Raw genomic sequence first — 19504 nt, 5'->3', positions numbered from 1 at the left:
GCAATATCTATTAAAGTACCAATGGCATATTTCACAGACATAGAACAAACACTTCAAACATTCATATGGAACCATAAATAACCCTGAATAGCTTCTGCAATTTTGAGAAAGAATAACAAAGTCGGAGGGATCACAATACCTGATACCAAACTGTATTACAAGGCTGCTGTAGTCAAAACAGCCTGATACTGGCATGAAAAGAGGCATATGGACCAATGGAACAGAATAAAGAGCCCAGAAATAAGCCGAAGTCTCTATGGTCAATTAGTTTTGGACAAAGGGGGCAGCAACATAAAATGGAGTAAAAACAGTCTCTTCAACAAATGGTGTTGGGAAAACTGGACAGCTAGGTGAAAAAAAAGTGAAACTCGAGCACCAACTTACTCTATACACAAAAATAAATTCAAGGTAGACAAAAGTTTTAAATATCAGCTGTGACACCATTAAAGTCCTAAAAGAGAACATTGGCAGAAAAATCTCATATATTTCATGCAGCAATATTTTCACTGATATGTCCCCTAGAGAAAGGGACATAAAGGAAAGAATAACCAAATGGGATATCATCAAAACAAAAAGCTTCTGCACAGCTAATGAAAACTGTATTAAAATAAAAAGAGAACGAACCATATGGGAAAACATATTTGCCAATAACACCTCAGACAAGGGTTTAATCTCCAAAATATATAAAGAACACACATGGGTCCACTGTAAGACGACAAGCAACCCAATTTAAAAAATGGGCAAAGGACTTAAACAACACTTCTCCAAGGAGAACATGCAGAGGATCCAGAGACACATGAAATGATGTTCAATATTGTTAGCTATCAGAGAGATGCAAATTCAAACCACAATGAGATACCACTTTATACCAGTCAGAATGGCCATCATAAACAAAGCAACAAACAACAAGTGTTGGAGAGGTTGTGGAGAAAAGGGAACTCTAGTGCACTGATGGCGAGATTGCAGACTGGTACAACCACTATGGAAAACAGTATGAAATTTCCTCAGAAAACTAAAAATGGATCTGCCTTTTGACCCAGAAATTCCACCGCTAGGATTATATCCTAAGAACCTTGAAACACCAATCTAAAAGAACCTATGCACCCCAATGTTCAATGCAGCAGAACTTACAATAGCCAAGTGTTGGAAGCAACCTAGGTGCCCATCAGTAAATGAATGGATCAAAACCCTATGGTGCATTTACACAATGGAATTCTATGCAGCAGAAAGAAAGGAGGAGCACCTACCCTTTGTGACAACATGGATAGAACTGGAAACTATTATGCTAAGTGAAATAAGTCAGGTGGTGAAAGGCAAATACCATATGATCTCACCTTTTATAGGAACATAAACAACAAAACAAAGAAGCAAAATATAACTGAAGATACTAAAATAGAGAACAAGTTTACAGTGGCCAGAGGGGAGAGAATTTCAGGGGAAAAGTGGAGGGGTTTGCAGGAACAATTATAAAGGACACATGAACTAAAACTAGGTGGTGGGGGTGGAAATGGGAAGGAGGTGTGGAGGGCTGTGAGGTTGGGCTTGGATGGGATTAAAAGACAAAAAACTGTAATTGAACAACAATTAAAATAAAATTTAAAAAAAAGAACCCACATGACTCCACACCAGGGCAGCAAAGTATTAAATTAAAAAATGAGTAAAGGGCTTGAACAGACACTTTTCCAAGGAGGATATATAGAGGTCTAGAGACATGTGAAGGGATGCTGAGCATCACTAGCCATCAGATAGTTGCATATTAAAACCCCAAGATACCACTTCACCCCCATCAGAATGGCCATCATAAACAAATCAACAAACAACAAGTGTTGGTTGGGGTTGTAGGAAAATGTTATCCTTGTGCACTGTTGGTGACAATGCAAATTGGTGCATCCTCTGTGGAAAACAGTATGGAATTTTTTCCAGAAACTAAACATGGAATTGTCTTTTAACCCAGTAATTCAACTGCTGGGTTTATACCCTATGAATCCTGAAACCCTTATTTAAAAGAACCTATATATCCCAATGTTCATTGCAGCATAATTTACAATAGCCAAGTGCTGGAAACAACCTACATACCCATCAGTAAATGAGTGGATCAATCAACTGTGGCCCATTTACACAATGGAATACTACACAGCAGAAAGAAAGAAGGAGCTCCTACCATTTGTGGCAGCATGGATGGAAGTGGAAAGTATTATGCTAAGTGAAGCAAGCCAGGCAATGAAAGTCAAATACCATATGATCTCACATATAAGTGTACCTAATTAACACAATAAACAAGCAAGCAAAATATAACCAGAGACATTGAAATTAACAACAAACTGACAGTAATCAGAGGGCGTGTGAGAGGGAAATAACATGGGAAAGAAGGGAAAAGGTCATCAATGAGCATGTATATAGGACCAATGGACAAAGCCAAAGGGGGTAGGATTGAGGGTGGAAAGTGGTGGTGGGAAAATGGAGACAACTGTATTTGAACATCAATAAAGATAATTTTAAAAAATGAAAAAAGAAAAAAAAAGGAAAAAATATTGAAAGGGCCACTGCATCATTAGTGTTATAATGTGAAGACTTTGTTGCTTATCTTTGGTGGTGGATGTCAGAAAGGCATGCACAGACCCATTTTTTCTCATCTGTTTTCATTAGCATGTGTATATTTAATGTGTGGCACAAGACAACTCTTCTTCCAGTGTGGCTCAGAGTTGCCAAAATGTTAGATACCCCTGGAATATATGATCATGAGATCTTCATTTTGTTTATGTGATATATCATGTGTATTGATTTGTGTATATTGTACCATCCTTGCATTCCTGGAATCAATCCCACTTTATCATAGCATATGATCTTGTTAATGTATTGCTGGATCAGGTTTGCTAATACTTTGTTGAGTATTTTAGCATCTATGTTATTGAGAGATATTGGCCTATAATTTTCCTTTTGTTGCATCTTTACCTGTTTTTGGTTTGAATAATACTGGCCTCCTATAAAGAGTGTGGAAGTCTTTCCTCTTCCAGAATTGTTTGGAATAGTTTAAGAAGGATAGTTGATAGTTCTTCTCTGAATGACTGGTAGTATTTGCGTGTGAAGCTCTGGTCCAGGGCTTTGTGTTCTGGGAGACTTTTGATCACTGCTTCCATTTAGCTAGTTGTTATTGGTCTATTTGGATTTTCTGCTTTGTCCTGATTTAGTTTTGGAAGATTGTATGTTTCTAGAAGTTCATCCATTTCTCCCACATTGTCCAAATTTTTGGCATATAGATGTTCATGGTAATTTCTTAAAATCTTTTGGATTTCTGTGGTATCAGTTGTTACTTCTCTTTCATTTCTGGTTTTATTTGTTTGGGTGATCTCTCTTCATCTTTTGATGAATCTAGTTAAAGTTTTGTCCATTTTGTTAATCATTTCAAAGAACCATCTCCTGGATTAATTGATCCTTTGTACTGTATTTTTTTTGTGTGTGTGTCTGTGTCACTTAATTTTGCTCTGATCTTGATTATGCCCTTCCTTCTGCTCACTCTGAGGTTTGCTGTTGTTTTTCTAGTCTTTTAGGTATAAGGTGAAGAGTTTATTTGAGATTTTAAAATCTTCTTTAGTTAGGGCTGTAATGGAATGGTCTTCCCTCTCAGGACAGATGTCATTGTCTCCCATAGGTTTGTGTTGTTCTGTGTTCATTTTCACTTGTTTCCAGGTAATTTTTTATTTCTTTCTTGATCTCTCTCTTTTTAAAAACTGCTTTAACTTTATCTTATTTAATTTTTTAATTTCTGTTCAAGTACAGTCCCACGTTTCACCATTCCCACTGCCACACCCATCCTCACTGTCCACACTCACTCCTGTCCCCTAAGGCTTTGTCTATGTGTTCTTCATACATGTTTATTCATGACACTTCCCTATTTTCCCCCATTATAACTCTCCCCCTCCTCTCTGGTCACTGGCAGTTTGTTTTTTATTTCAATGTCTCTGGTTATAACTTGCTTGTTTGTTTGTTTTGTTAATTAGGTCCTCTTATAGGTGAGATCTATGGTATCTGTCTTTCAATGCCTGGCTTATTTCATTTAGCATAATTCTCTCCAAATCCATCCATACTGTATGAAAGTTAGGAGTTCCTTCTTTCTTTCTGCAGCAAAGTACTCTATTGTGTAAATGTGCCATCGTTTTTTGATCCATTCATTTACTGATGGATACTTAGGTTGCTTCAAGCACTTGGCCATGGTAAATTGTGCTGCTATGAACATTGGGGTGCATAGGTTCTTTTGAATTGGTGCTTCAAAGTTCTTAGGGTATAATCCCAGCAGTGGAATTGCTAGGTCAAAAGGCCGTTCCAATTTTTTTTTGTTTTCTGATGAAATTCCATACTGTTTTCCACAGTGGCTAAAACAGTCTGCATTCCCACCAACAGCGTACTAGGGTCCCTTTTTAAAAAATATATTTTATTGATTATGCTATTACAGGTGTCCCATTTTCCCCCTTCACTCCCCATCCACCCTGCCTACCCCCTTCCACCCACATTCTCCCCTTTAGTTCATATCTATGTATCATAAGTTCTTTACCTTCTACATTTCCCATACTATTCTTGCCCTATTTTCTACCTACCATCTATGCTACTTATTCTCTGTACCTTTCCCCCCCTCTCCTCCTTCCACTGCCCTGTTGATAATCCTCCATGTGATCTTCATTTCTGTGGTTCTGTTGCTGTTCTATTTGTTTGCTTAGTTTGCTTTTGTTTTAGGTGTGGTTGTTAATAACTATGAGTTTGATGTTTTTTTACTGTTCATATTTTTTATCTTCTTTTTCTTAGATAAGTCCCTTTAACATTTCATAAAATAGGGGATTGGTAATGATGAAATCCTTAAACTTGACCTTATCTAAGAAGCACTTTATCTTCCCTTCCTTTCTAAATGTAAGTTTAGCTGGATAGAGCAATCTTGGATGTAGGACCTTGCCTTTCATGACTTGGAATACTTCTTTCCAGCCCTTTCTTCCATGCAAGTTCTCTTGAGAAATCAGCTGACATTCTGATGGGAACTTCTTTGTAGGTGACTGTCCTCTTATCTCTTGCTGCTTATAGAATTCTCTCCTTCATTTTTACCTTGGGGAATGTAATTATGATGTGCCTTGGCTTGTTCCTCCTTGGATTCAACCTCTTTGGAACTCTCTGAGCTTTCTGGAAGTCTATTTCCTTTGCCAAGTTGGGGAAGTTCTCCTTTATTATCTGTTCAAATAAGTTTTCCACTCGTTGCTCTTCCTCTTCTTCTTCTGGTACCCCTATAATTTGGATGTTGGAACATTTAAAGATGTCCTGGAGGTTCCTAAGCCTCTCCTCATTTTTTAAAATTATTGTCTCTTCATTCTTTTCTGTTTGGTTATTTCTTTCTTCCTTCTGATCCATTCCATTGATTTGAAACCCAGTTTTCTTTCCATCACTATTGGTTCCGTGTGCATTTTTCTTCATTTCACTTATTGTAGCCTTCATTTGTTCATCTAATTTGTGACCAAAATCAACCAATTCTGTGAGCATCTTGATCACCAGTGCTGTGAACTGTGCACCTAATAGTTTGGCTATCTCTCAATCGCTTAAAAGTGCCAGCTGTGAGGATTTTAATTCTGTTTTAGCCCCCCCCCCCCCCCCCGCTTTGGTCTGGTTGCACCTATTTTTTATAAGGGGCAGAGCCTTAGATGTTCACCAGGGCAGGGCACCCCAGTTGCTGGGTTGTGATGTTGTATGTGAGGGTTGGGTCCGAGAGGGAACAATGGTGCCTGCTCCACTCTCTCTAGAACTTCAGTCCCCTCTGCCGCTTCCCACAAGCAGATTGGGCCCTTCTGGTGCTGGCTTCTGGGTGAGTGGGCTTGTGTACCTTCTAGGACTCTATGGGTCTCCCCAAGGAGCTCTCTTCTGAGGCTGGGAGATTCTTCCAGCACCTCAAACCCCACAGGTGTTTTCAATAGGTGCTTTTAGGCTTTCTATCCCGGCTCTGGGTCCCTGGGTTGCACAGTCTGTGCAGTCTGCCCATTTATGCCTAGTTTATCTGTGCGCAAATGTGTGCCTGTGGACAGCCAGCTGCCTTGAGCACCTCACTGGGTCTGCTCATTGCCTCCTGTGCCCAGGGTCTGTCACCAGGTCCATCAGCTGCCCCTGTGTGTCTGGCGTGCCCGCATCTGCCAGCCACTGCTTTTTCCTTCCATGACCCCTCAACCCCTCTCTGTAGGCCTCTGACACCACCCCTCCTTACTGGTCTGGATAAATAGTTGTCAGACTTCCGTACAGTTCATTTCTCTCTGTTCTGGTTGTTGTTTTTTTGTTTCTAAGTTTTGGTTGTGCAAGGAGGCACAGTGTGTCTACCTACACCTTCATCTTGGCCGAAAGTCAGGGTCCCTTTTTCTCCACAATTTTGCCAGAACTTGTTTGTTGATTTGTTTATGATGGCCATTCTGACTGGTGTGAAGTGATATCTTATTGTGCTTTTAATTTGCATCTCTCTGATGTTTAGTTATGCTGAGCAACCTTTCATATATATCTGGGCCCTTTGTAGGTTTTTTTTTAGTTTTAATTGTTGTTCAAGTACAGTTTTCTGTCTTTTACTCCCATCTCAGCACCCCCCCCGAGTCCTCCCTGCTTCCCTCCTGTTTCCACCCCACCTTGTTTTTGTCCATGTGTCCTTTATACTTGTTCCTGAAAACCCTTCCCCTTTTACCCTGAAAGAGGGAGGAGCACTAGTAAGAGTTGGGAGTTGGAGCAATAGAAGGAGAGAAGGTAAAGTTTACTGCATAAATAAAGAAAGGGAATGAAGAGTGTGGAATGGAGTATGAGAAGGGAAGCATATAATATTAGGTTTAAACAGAAATTAAAATAGTATAATATAAAATAAAGTGAGAGAGAGAAAGGAAAATATTTTTAAAATAATGAAAATACAGGAGCCAAATTGGAGAGAAAAATCTAGTGGAGTGCTATCAACAAAAAATGATCTTAAATTAGTATAGGTAGTATGGGAATAAGAGCTAAAAGAAACAAAAAAAAGTCTAAGAAATGTTTACAGAAATGGGAAGTGATTTTATATGATAAAGAGAGAGGGAATACTAAGGGGAACAAAAAGTAGATTAAGTGAAGTTAAAATTAAAATTTGGGATGTAAAGGGAAAAAAGGATGAGAAAAAAAATAAAAAGACAGGATAAAAGAGAAACAGAATAAAGACAAAAAAGAAAAAGAAAGAAAATGGCTGAGACTGCAGAATTAAAATTTCAGTCAAAAAGAAAAGAGTAGGAGGACAGTCCAGTAAAATTTGTTTTTTAAAATATAGAATTATTGAATCTCTAGAGATAACCTTGAAAAAACAATGCAACAACAATTACCCTGTCCACAACAAACTAGCAAAGTTAATTATAGGTATAGAGAGAATGCAGGTATTGTAAGAGCTGGGCAAAAGGATGTGAGATCACCCTTGAGCAAGAATTTGTTTTGAGTGTCTGGACAGGGGAGAAATAGTAAGAGTGTGGAATGAAAACAAGTTGTAGCTACAAATTTCACTAAATTTGAAATGAGAATATTGCAAAGAAAGAGGAAAGTAAGATGGGCTAAGAGAAGGGAGGGGCAAAATATTTACATCGAAATACACTATAGTATAAAATCTAGTGACTTATTACAAACAAACTCATTGGACAAGAAATTAATATATAAAACTATGCAGGAAAGAAAATATTGCAAGTCATGAAGAAGACCACAGTGGTTTTCATCTCAGTAGCCTCTTGTATTTACCACTGTTTTTTCCTTCTTGGATCTGCCTCTGGTGATGTCATATGTTCATCTGACCTTAGGCAGCCTTTGGATGCTTCCAGTGATCTGTTGTCACTGGCCATCTCCTTCAATTGTTAATCTGGTGACTCTGCACTCAGCAGTCAGGTTTAAGCACCATAGGGTGGGGCTAAATCCCTCCTCGGATATGGGGTATTATTTCCCCTCAGGCTGCTGCAGTTTGGATAGCAGTGGTCTGCCTCAGCAGCATGGTTGCTGTTTATGAGGGCTCAGCACCAGATCCTGGCAGCTACTCTCAGTTCTTTCCCCAAAGCCTCTGTCCCAGTCTCTGCTCAAATCTCTCTAGTCCACTCTGCCCCACCTTTGCCAGGGATCTCCTTCAGTTGTTAATCTGATCACTAGTATTCAGCAGTCAGGTTTATGCACCAAAGGGCCAGGGTGAGACCCTGCTGGGATGAAGGCTACTGTTTCCCCTCAGGCTACTGCCACTCTGTGAGGAGTGGTTTGCCTGACCACAAAAGCTACTGCTATCTGGGGGATGACTCAGCACTGAGATCTCAGTGGCTACTCTCTCAGTTCTCTCCCCAAGGCTTCCAACCCACATCTCTCCTCAGGCCTCTCCAGCCCCCTCTGCCTCTGCTTTTGCCAGAGTCCCAGGTAAGTGGCTGCAAATGAAAATTTGTGTGTTGGCCCTTTAAATGGTCCTTGTGTTTCCAACCATCTGTCTCTGTCAGATAGCAACCCTGCTGCTTCTTGCCACTGGTTGTTATCTGTGTACTTTTGGGTTCTGGTGTTCTAGGCTAGGAATTTTAACTTAGAGTTTAGACCCCAATCTTCCCAGGGGGATCCAACTGGCTGCTTAATTATCCCACTGGTGCTGCTGCCTGTGGGCACCCAGCCAGCCCTCTCGAGTCTCTACCACACTCTTTACCAGACCAGTTGTGCCAAAGCTGGTTCTGTAAGTTATATGCATCTCTCTGGCTATTGCTCAGTTTGTTCTGGGTAGTTTCTCCACAATTGAGTTGTAATTCCCAATTGGGCTCATTGTAACTTCTATTCACTCTTCTATCATCTTCTTCCTCCCCTTTCAATAATTTTTTAAATCATTGAGCAGTCTTTTATGATCATTAATACAAATTTTATGATCACTAACATAGAAATATTCATATCTAAATAATAAAATGTCATTGGTTTCTTAAAATATTTTTTATTATAAAAGTAAAAGAGGACAGCATAAAACTAGTGAGGTGTTGGACATTGTGTTTGAGAAACTAGTGTGTCAACATCTGGTTTGATAGAAGTAATTGCATTTCTCAATGAGTTCTCAAGGAGCTCATCAGACATTTTGGTTCTAATTTTACTCTTAATGTGTTTCATTCTTGAAAACAGTTGCTTGAAAATGTAGGTGCTACCAAATAGTAATGACATTAATAAGGAGTGATTGTAAAGCAGAGGATATTTGTCTCTGGGAAGATAAGACTTATAAAGTCCAGTAAAGAGAACCAATCAAATTTTTCTTTAAGTTGAATGTCAGATTGCAGCTCTATGCATGCCAGTTTAAAATTGGCAGGTAACATATGTTTGTCAACTGAAAATGAAGTTGCAAATATAGCAAAATTTTTATTATTTTCCTGGAAATCTTGAAATCTGTTTTCAAATTCTTGTATCAAATTGAAAAATAAGACTGCATGCTTTTCACTGCTCACAGGACTGTGTTTAGCTAACATGTCAAAATGCATAGTTATTTACCTTAATTCGAGCTTGCCATAATTTCAGTTTCATCTGGAATACTATTATGGTTTGAAACACGGTATTGATAAGCTGGTTTTCACATTGAACAAGCATGCTTAGCTCATTTAAATGAGCAGTTAAACACACTAAAAAAACTAAACCAGTAAGCAGTTTTAATTGTCAAGTTCTGGCACAAATTTGTTTTTTAACCATAAAAGATTTGGTAACATCTTGTAAATCATTAAATCTTTTCAACATTTAGCCTTGACTAAGCCATCTTACTTCCAAAAAGTAAATGATGTCACCATAGTCAGCATCAATGCTTTTAAGGAATTCCTTGAAATTCAATCCCTTGGTTCTTATGAAATTCACAGTCTTGGTGATGATTAGCATGATGTTATCCATTTTCAAAGCTTTTGAAAATAAATTTTCTTGATGTACTATGCAATGATACTTCATCAAACATGAGCTTTGGGCAGCAATTTTATTGTCTTCTATTAATTTTACAAGTCCCTCTCTTTTTGCTACCATTGTCAGGGCACCTTCTATAATTATACCAGATACATTGACAAGGGACAAATAAAATCTCTTTAACATATTTTTTACTGCTTTGTGTAAATCTCTTGATTTAGTTGTGTCTTTCAATGGCACTAAAGAAATTATTTCTTTAGTGACATTATATTCATCATTAATGCTTCTAATAAAAATGGCAAGTTGAGCAATATCTGTGGCATCAGGGCTATCATCCATCATCAAAACATAGAGTTAACAGCTTTATTCTCAAAATTTTTAAACAGATTTTCCAGTTTCTTCAATTTGCTTGGCTATAATCTGGTGAGGAAATCTTATTTTTAAAATATCCCCCTTTTTTAAGGGCAAATATATTCACCACACTTTCTATACCCTGCTTAATAACTCACCATCAGTAAGTGGGTTTTATTATTTTTTTTGCTACTAAATATACTAGCACATAACTATCTTTTACAGTGGAATATGACTGAAATGTAATTTTTTGAAAAAAAATTTGTTGAAAACAGACTTTTCTTCAGTCCTACTAATTTGTCCTTATGACACAATCACTCATATACATTGAATTTGGCACCACATTTCTGCATATAATGCCTTTTCAAATCATAGGTTTTGAAAACTTGCACAAAATCCCTACAAATTAAGCAGAGTGCCTTACTATTAGCCTTGGCAAAAGAGTAGTCATCTGTCCAGTTTTCATTGGATAATCTTCTTTTGTCTATAATTTTGGGGGGTTCTTTTTTATTTTGAGATGTAGAAACCATGCTGGGATTTAAAAGACAATAATAGATAAGAGACTTTATTTACTTTAATTATGAAAATTAATTAACAAGAAACTAGAAAGCAAGGTTTGGGCCCTTCCACAGCACTCTTGGCTGCCAAGATAGTGTGAGGCAGAAGACTGGTCATAAAATATGGCAGGCAATGTGTGAGGTGCTGTGGAAGTGTGGAATTACCTTTAATAAACAAATAATAATGCTTACCTAATTTCTAAAAGACATTAAATGCCTAATGTTGCCATGGTAGGTTGAAATATTATTGATAATTGCTGCATCATTATGTCACCAGGAGTACATGTAACATCTGATGATGGCAATTCTACTTTCTGCATGTGGGAAATAACACACTGGAAGCCACAACGACCATAAAACTGAAACCAGGCATGTGTACAAATAGTGAGAGCACACATACGTTTATTTTATGTGACAATGAAACATGTAATCAAAAAATTTCATAACATTTTAAGTAAATTTATGATTTTGTGTTTGGCCACATTCATAGCCATCCTGGGCTTGCATGTGTCCCGTGAGTCATGATTAGACACCCTGATATAAAATCCAGCACCTATTTATGATAAAATTACTCAGCAAAGTGTGAATAGGGGGGAGCATACCTCAACATAATAAAGGTGCTATATAAAAAACCAACTGCCAACATCATAGTCAATGGGCAAAAATTACAACCATTTCCCTTCAAGTCAGTAAAACACAGCATGTCTACTTTCACCACTCTTATTCAACATAGTACTGTAAGTCCTAGCTTCAGCAGTCAGACAAAAAGAAGAAATAATAGGTACCTCATTTAGAAAGAGGAAGTAAATCTATCATTACACATAGATGGCATTATATTGTACCTTGAAAACCTTATATGCTCCTCCAAAAAACTACTTGGCCTGATAAATAAATTTGGCATAGTAACAGGATACAAAGTCATTGATGGTGGGCCACCCTGACATCTAAACTTCAGAGAAATCAACTTCAAAATCCAGTTGAGTGTGTATGAGAGCGTGTGTCAGTGAGCATGTGCAGGCATGTGTGCATATGTGTGTGAGTATTTGTCCATTTGTTTGTGTGCTCATGGTAAGATAGTCTGTGCTCTCCTGGTGGAGCTGTTACCACTGCAGACCCCCAGCCTGATGCTTCTGACAGTGCAGGTTTTGAGTGAATGCCATTTTTTTTTGAAACTTACAAAATCTTCCTCAGGAAGGAGCCTAGGAAGCAACCCTTCCTCCATGCTCAGCTTTGCCTCTGTGCCCTCTCTGCAGGGTTGGGTCATGTACCCCATCTCTGGGAAACAGGGCCCAAGACAGTGCTAATTGCTGGGATGGGGCTGTCACTTCCCCAGCCCCAGATGCTGCTGAAACTTCAGAGTCTGACTGAGGAGGCTGCAGATCATCCAAGGAGCCAGGTACACAAAAGGTAGAGGGAAGTGACTGCAGAGTCCACAGAGGGATTGCAGTGGTGGGAGTCTGAGGCTGAGACTCACTGTAGGGAGTGGTGCAAACACCCTACTAGCCTCCAGTTTTATAGATTTACTGCTGAGTCTATTCTTCCTTCTGCTATCACATGAGAATTATATGAGACTTAAAAGAAGATGATGAGTACAGGATAGGTTACATTGATTTGGTAGAAAGGGAGAGAAGCATCAGTGTGAGATAAAAACATCAATAGAAGGTCTTTTGTAAGTGCCCAGACTGGGGATCCAACACACAACAAGAAGCCCTCTCAGGCAGAGACAAATGTTGTGGGGATGGAGCCCCTTAGTTAGCCAGCTAGAGGAGAGTTTCCATCAAGAAATGGGCCAATGGCAATCAGGACACAAATACAATAGGAAAGTCCACATAATATATACAAAGGACATTCCTAGAGCTTCCAGATCAGAATATCAAAGAGTCTGCATGGTGCAGAGGGGACTTGTTAACTGAGGAGTGACAATACCAATGGAGAGAAAGCCATTGTCTTTATTTTTCCTTAAAGAGGCAAAGCACAAGTTTCATGTTTGTGACTGTTCCCCTTGGGCCCCAGTGAAGAGAGAGTAGCATTTAAAATCCTGTTCACTCCACCACCATTTTGTTGTTGTTGTTGTTATTGTTCTTTTATTCAGTTTTGCTCTGTCTTAGGGTTTTGTTTTGCTTGTTTTGTCTTTATTACCTCCTCCCATCTTGCATCTTATACTTGCTGAAGAGATAGCAATATAAACAGGCTCAGGGGTCATCAGAAAATGGTGGTAAGGCACAGCCAATGCATACACTATCCTGGGAAACAAATTGGTGTTTCTCACTCACAGAAGAGTCAGACAAACACCCTATGGAGATCTGGCAGAATAAACATATAAGCTTTTGAGGCCTAGTCAGGGCCCTGCCCTATTGAGTACAGTGAAATAATCCCTCACAGACCCAGACAAAAATCTCAGAGAAGGTGGAACACACCCACCATCACCCCTGAATTCTGAAAGGCACTTCCTCACCACTGGGTTCTTTTTTCATTATTTTTTCTAGTGTTTCTTTTTCATAGCCTTTTTATTTATTTTTCATCTTTTTTTCATTTCCTTTCATTTTTGGTGCTCTAATTTTTCTTTCATACTCTTATTCTATCTTTGATTACTCCACTGTTTTCTTCTCTCCTCTTATTATTTTTGTTTTTTTCTCCCATTTCCTTCGTTTAATTCATTACTAGTATGACTTCTCTTTCTCCTCTCACAATCATTTATATTTCTTTTGGTCTTCTCATATTTTTTCCTTTCCCCTTTTTTTTTACATTTCAATTTCTATTTTTGTTTTTATTATTCTTTCCTCTCTTGTAACTGATATAGCTATTGTGGTGGGGGAGTTACTTGCTTTGGTGTTGTTTTTGCATTGTATTGCTTTGTTTTGCCAGCAGCTACACAACAACACACACCTTGTGGTGGGGGGATGAGATCCTCAGTTAGCCAGACAGAGGGGAGATCTCACCAATGAATAGGTCAATAAAAATCAGGACCCAAATACAACTCAGTCCACATAACCCACATAAAGGACATTTTTAGAGAAACAAGAGCAGGAGAGCTGCGCCACTGGGTCCCACAGGACTCTGAACACATAAGGCCACTCCACAAAACAGAGTCAAAGCAGATCAATCTAATACACAGAAACAAACACAAACAATTAAATGGGGATACAAAGAAACGACTCCAAAATGAAAGAAAAGAAGGAATCTCCAGAAAAAGATCTAAATGAAATCGATTCAAGCAATTTATGAGACACAGAGTTCAAACTAATGGTTACATTGATGCATAAGAAACTTAGAACTAAAAGGAACTTAGTGAGAAATACATCAACATGAAAAAATGACATAGAAACCTTGAATTAGAACCAGTTGGAAATGTGAACTCAATAACTGAAATGGAGAACACAGTAGAAGAAATTAAAAGCAGGCTAGATGAAGCAGATAATCAAATCAATGAGTTGGAAAACAAGGTAGAAAAAAAACACCCAATCAGAGCAACAATTAAGAAAGGCTAAAAAAATGAGGATAGTTTAAGGGAGCCTTGAGAGAACATGAGACAAAATAATACTGATATGAAAGGGATACCAGAAGAGAAGAAATGGAGAAAAGGATAGAAAACTTGTGTGAATAAATGATGTCAGAAGCCTTAAGTTGGTGAGGGAAAAGTCAAGCATGTCCAGGAAACACAAAGGGTCCCAATCAGGATGAATCCAAAGAAGCCCACTCGAAGGCATACTGCAATGAAAATTGCAAAATTAAAGACAAAGAGGGAATGTTAAAGGCAGAAATGGAAAATCAGCTAATAACATACAAGGGAGTTCTGATAAGGCTATCAACTGATTTTTCAACAGAAACAGTACAAGCCAGAAAGGACTGACACAAAAAATTCCAGGTAATGAAAAACAAGGACTTTCAACCTTGAGTACTGTATCCAGGAAGGTTTTCATTTAAAATGGAAGGCAAAATAAAGAGTATCCCAGATAAAGAAGGCTGAGAGTACATCTCAACCAAGCCAGCATTGCAAGAGATAGAAAAGGACTGCCAGGAGAAGAAGATGAAGAAGAAGAAGAAGAAGAAGAAGAAGAAGAAGAAGAAGAAGAAGAAGAAGGAGAAGGAGAAGGAGAAGGAGAAGGAGAAGGAGAAGGAGAAGGAGAAGGAGAAGGAGAAGGAGAAGGAGAAGGAGAAGGAGAAGGAGAAGGAGAAGAAGAGGAAGAAGAGGAGGAGGGGGAGGGAGGGGAGGGGAGGGGGAGGAGGAGGAGAAAAAGAAGAATAGAAGAAGAGGAGAATAAGAAAAAAAAGAAGAAGAGGAAAAGGAAAAGGAAGAGGAGGAAGAGAAGAAGAAGGAGAAAAAGGGAGAGTGAGAGAGAAGAACACAGGTATAAAGGAAAAAATGGCAATGAATAAACATCTATCAATAGTAACCTTAAGAGTCTCGTGCTCTACTGACTGAGCTAACCAAGCACTATAATAACCTTAGATGTAAATGGATTAATGTTCCACTCAGAAGACACAGAATAACTGAAGAGATAAGAAAACACAACCTGCACATATGCTATCTACAAGAGACCCACCTCAGAACAAAAGATAGATATAGGTTGAGAGGTAATAGATGAAAAAAAATTATTCCATTCACCTGGACATGAAAGAAAAGCTGGGGTTCCCTGGATGGTGTGGCTAAGTGGACTGACTGATGGCCTGTAAACCAAAAGGTCGCTGGTTCAATTCCAAGTTAGGCCACATGTCTGGGTTGCAGGCCAGGTCCCCAGCAGGTGGTGTATGAGAGGCAACCACACATTGATGTTTTTCTCCCTCTTTCTCCTTCTCTTCCCCTCTCTCTAAAAAATAAATGAAATCTTTAAAACAGTAAAAGAAACACTGGAGTAGTAATACTTATTTTCAGACAAAATAAACTTCAAAGGAAGACCATAAAAGAGACAAAAAGAGTAACTACAAATATTAAGGAACTAACCCAAAAAGAGGATAAAACTCTTGTAAACATATATGCACCCAATATAGGAGCACCTAAATATATACAGGATATCTTGTGTACTTTAAGAAAAACAGAGACAGCAATGCAGGCATGTAGGCAATTTTAACACCACATTGTCAAAAATGGGTAGGTCTTCCAAATTATAAAAAAAAATCAGACAGGATATTGTAGCATTGAATGACACCCTTGATCAAATGTATTTGTGATGTTTACAGAAGATTTCACCCAAAAAAGCAAAACATACTTTTTTTTTCAAATGCACAATGATCACCTTCAAAGATATACCATTTGGTAGATTACAAAATGAGCTTTAACAAATTCAAAAAAATTAAATTTATATCAAACATCATCTCAGCTCACAGTGGCTTTAAACTAGATATCAACATCAAGAAAAAAATCTCAAAAACATTTTAAATTAGAAGTGGAATAACATGTTATTAAATAATGAATGAGTTAACAATGAGATAAAGGGAAAAATCAAACAGTATCTAGAAACAAATAAAATGAACAGACAACAACCCAAAAAATGTATGGGACATAGCAAAGACAGCCCTGAGAGGAAAATCTATAGCAAGACAGGCCTACCTACAGAACACAGAAAAACCTATAATAAACAAGGTAACCCTACATTTAAAAGAACTAGGGGAGCAACAAACAGAGCCCAGAGCAAGCAGACATAGGAAATAATCAAGATCAGAGCAGAACTTAAATGACATCTAAATGACAGCTAAAAAAAACAGCAACAAACAAACAAAAACCAAGCATCCCAAGGATCAATGAATCCAGGAGCTGGTTCTATGAAAACCTTAACATAATTGACAAAGTGTTACCTAGACTCATCAAGATAAATAGAGAGGACCCAAACAAATAAAACCAAAAGAAAAGGGAGAAGTAACAACTGATACCACAAAAATGAAAAAAAAAATTGTAAGAAATTACTATGAACAATTATATGCTAAAAAATAAGACAACATGTGTGAACTGGATAAATTTTTATAAACATACAATCTTCCAAAACTGAACCAAGAAGAAACAGAAGATCTGAATAGACCAATAACAACTAGTGGAATTGATCACTAATTAAAAAATCTCTCATGGCACAAAAGCCCTGGACTTGATGGCTTCACAGGTGAATTTTACCATATAATCAAAGAACTAATACTTCTCAAACTAATTTTAAAAATTCAGGAAGAAAGAAGACTCCTAAACTGGTTTTATAGTGTTGGCCAGTATTATTCTAATCCCAAAACCAAGTAAAGACACAAGAAAAAAATTACAACCCAAATCTCTGATGATGATAGATGTTGAGTTCTCAAAAATACTAACAAACCAAATCCAGCAATACATTAAAAAGATCAAACACCATGATCATGTGGGTTTCATTCCAGGGATACAAGGATGGTACAATAATTGCAAATCAATAAATGTGTTACATCATAAACAAAATGAAAGACAAAAATCATATGATCATATCAATAGATCTAGAAAAAGCATTTGATAAAATCTAGCACCCATTTATGATAAAAATATGCAGAACAGTGGGAATACAGGGAACTTACCTCAACATATTAAGGGCTACATACAGAAATCCTACTGCCAACATCACACTCAATGGGCAAAAACTAAAAACATTTTTCTTAAGATAAGGAACAAATCGAGTGTGGCCACTTTCACCACTCTTATTCAACAGATTACTAGAAATCCTAGCCACAGCAATCAGACAAGAAGAAAGTCACAGCAATCAGACAAGAAGAAAGAAAAGGCAAAAAATAGGAAAGGAGGTAGTAAAATTGTCATTATTTGCAGAAGGCATGATAGTGTACAAAGAAAATCCTACAGGCTCCACTAAAAATCTCCTAGACCTAAAAGTGATTTTGGCAACACAGTGAGATATAACATCAATATTCAGGAATTGATGGTATTTTTTACCAACAATGAACTATGAGAAACAGAAACTAAGAATAAATCCCATTCACTATAGTAGCAAAAAAACAAATCTAGTAATAAATTTAAGCAGGTAAAAGATCTATAATCAGAAAATTATAGAACATTTGAAAAAGAAATTGAGGAATATACAAATAAATTGAGGCATATACACTGATCATGGATTGGAAGAATTAATATCCTTAAAATATCCATATCACCACAAGCAATCTTTAGATTCAATTCTTATTAAAATACTTATGTCATGCTTCACCAAACAGGGAAAAATTCCAAAAATGTATATGGAACCAAAAAAGGCCACTAAAAACCTCATCAATCTTGAGAAAGAAGAAAATTATGGACAGATCACAATACCTGCTATCAAAGTAATATTATGAAGTTACAGTGACACTGTAATGAAAACACTCTAGTATCAGCATAAGAACAAACACATACATCAGGGGAACAGAAGAGAGGGCCCAGAAATAAACCCATGTCTCTCTGGTCAATTAATATTCAACAAATCAGGCAGAATTATAAAATGGAGTAAAAATAACCTCTTCAGTAAATAGCATTGGGAGACCTGAACAGCTCCACATGCAACAAAAAAAAAGAAAGAAAAAGAAAAGAATGTTAACAACCAACTTACACCATACACAAAAATAAACTCAAGATAGATAAAATACTCAAATATACACCATGACACCACAAAAGACCTAGAGGAGAACATAGGCATGAAAATCTCAGATATTCCACACAGCAATATTTTAACCAATATGCTCCCTTAAACAAGAGACATAATAGAAAGAATAAAAAAAATGGGACCTCATCAAAATTAAAAGCTTCTGTAAGGCTAAAGAAAACATCAGCAAAATAAAAAGGCAACCAACAGTGCAGGAAAAGTCTTTGCCAATGATACCTTAGAAAAGGGTCTAATCTCCAAAATATAAAAAGAATTTCCATGACTGCACTCCAGGAAAACAAACAATCCAATTACAAAATAGGCAAAGATGCCCTGACTGGTGTAGCTAAGTGGATTGAGCATGGACTGTAAACCAAAGGGCCGCCAGTTCATTTCCCAGTCAAGGCACATGCCTGGGTTGCAGGCCAGGTCCCCAGTGGGGGCCACGTGAGAGGCAACCACACACTGGTGTTTCTCTCCCTCTCTTTCTCCTTCCCTTCCACTGTCTTTGAAAATAAATAAATAAAATCTTTAAAAAAATAGGCAAAGGACCTGAACAGACAGTTCTCCAAGGAGGACATACAGAAGACCAAGAGATATATGAAAAAATGCTCAGCATCACCAGTCTTCAGAGAGATGCAAATTAAAACCACAGTGAGATACCAATAAGAATGGCCATCCTAAAGAAATCAACAAAAAACGTGCTAGTGAGATTAGGGAGAAAAGGGAATCCTAATACCTTGTTGGTGGGAATGCAGACAGGTGCAGCCATTGTGGAAAACAGTATGGAATTGCCTCAAAAAATCTAAAAATGGAACTGCCTTTTGATCCAGCAATTCTACTGCTAGGATTATACCCTAAGAATCCTGAAACACCAATTCAAAAGAACCTATGCACCCCAATGTTCATAGCAGCATAATTTACAATAGCCAAGTGCTGGAAGCAACCTAAGTGGCCATCAGTAAATGAGTGTCTCAAAACACTATGGTGCATTTATACAATGGAATACTATGTGGCAGAAAGGAAAAAGGACCCCTTACCCTTCACAGCAGTATGGGTGGATCTGTAAACAAACCAGGTGGTAAAAGAAAAATACCATATGATCTCACCTATAAGTGGAACCTAATCAACAAAAGTAGG

At 37.8% G+C, this 19504-nt stretch overlaps 1 long non-coding RNA gene across 1 annotated transcript; it reads left to right on the top strand.

The window, feature by feature from the left end:
- The first annotated feature begins 328 nt into the window (after positions 1 to 328).
- On the top strand, positions 329 to 18390 carry LOC118496995. Its single transcript, XR_004899537.1, has 2 exons — positions 329 to 408; positions 18356 to 18390. It is a non-coding gene; the product is annotated as an uncharacterized LOC118496995 (long non-coding RNA).
- Positions 18391 to 19504: the final 1114 nt, after the last annotated feature.

The sequence above is a fragment of the Phyllostomus discolor genome, chromosome 10 (assembly GCF_004126475.2).
Source record: "Phyllostomus discolor isolate MPI-MPIP mPhyDis1 chromosome 10, mPhyDis1.pri.v3, whole genome shotgun sequence".
NCBI classification, from domain to species: Eukaryota; Metazoa; Chordata; class Mammalia; order Chiroptera; family Phyllostomidae; genus Phyllostomus; species Phyllostomus discolor.
The sequence above is the reverse complement of the archived record's forward strand: the minus strand, read 5'-3'. Positions and strand labels throughout refer to the sequence as shown.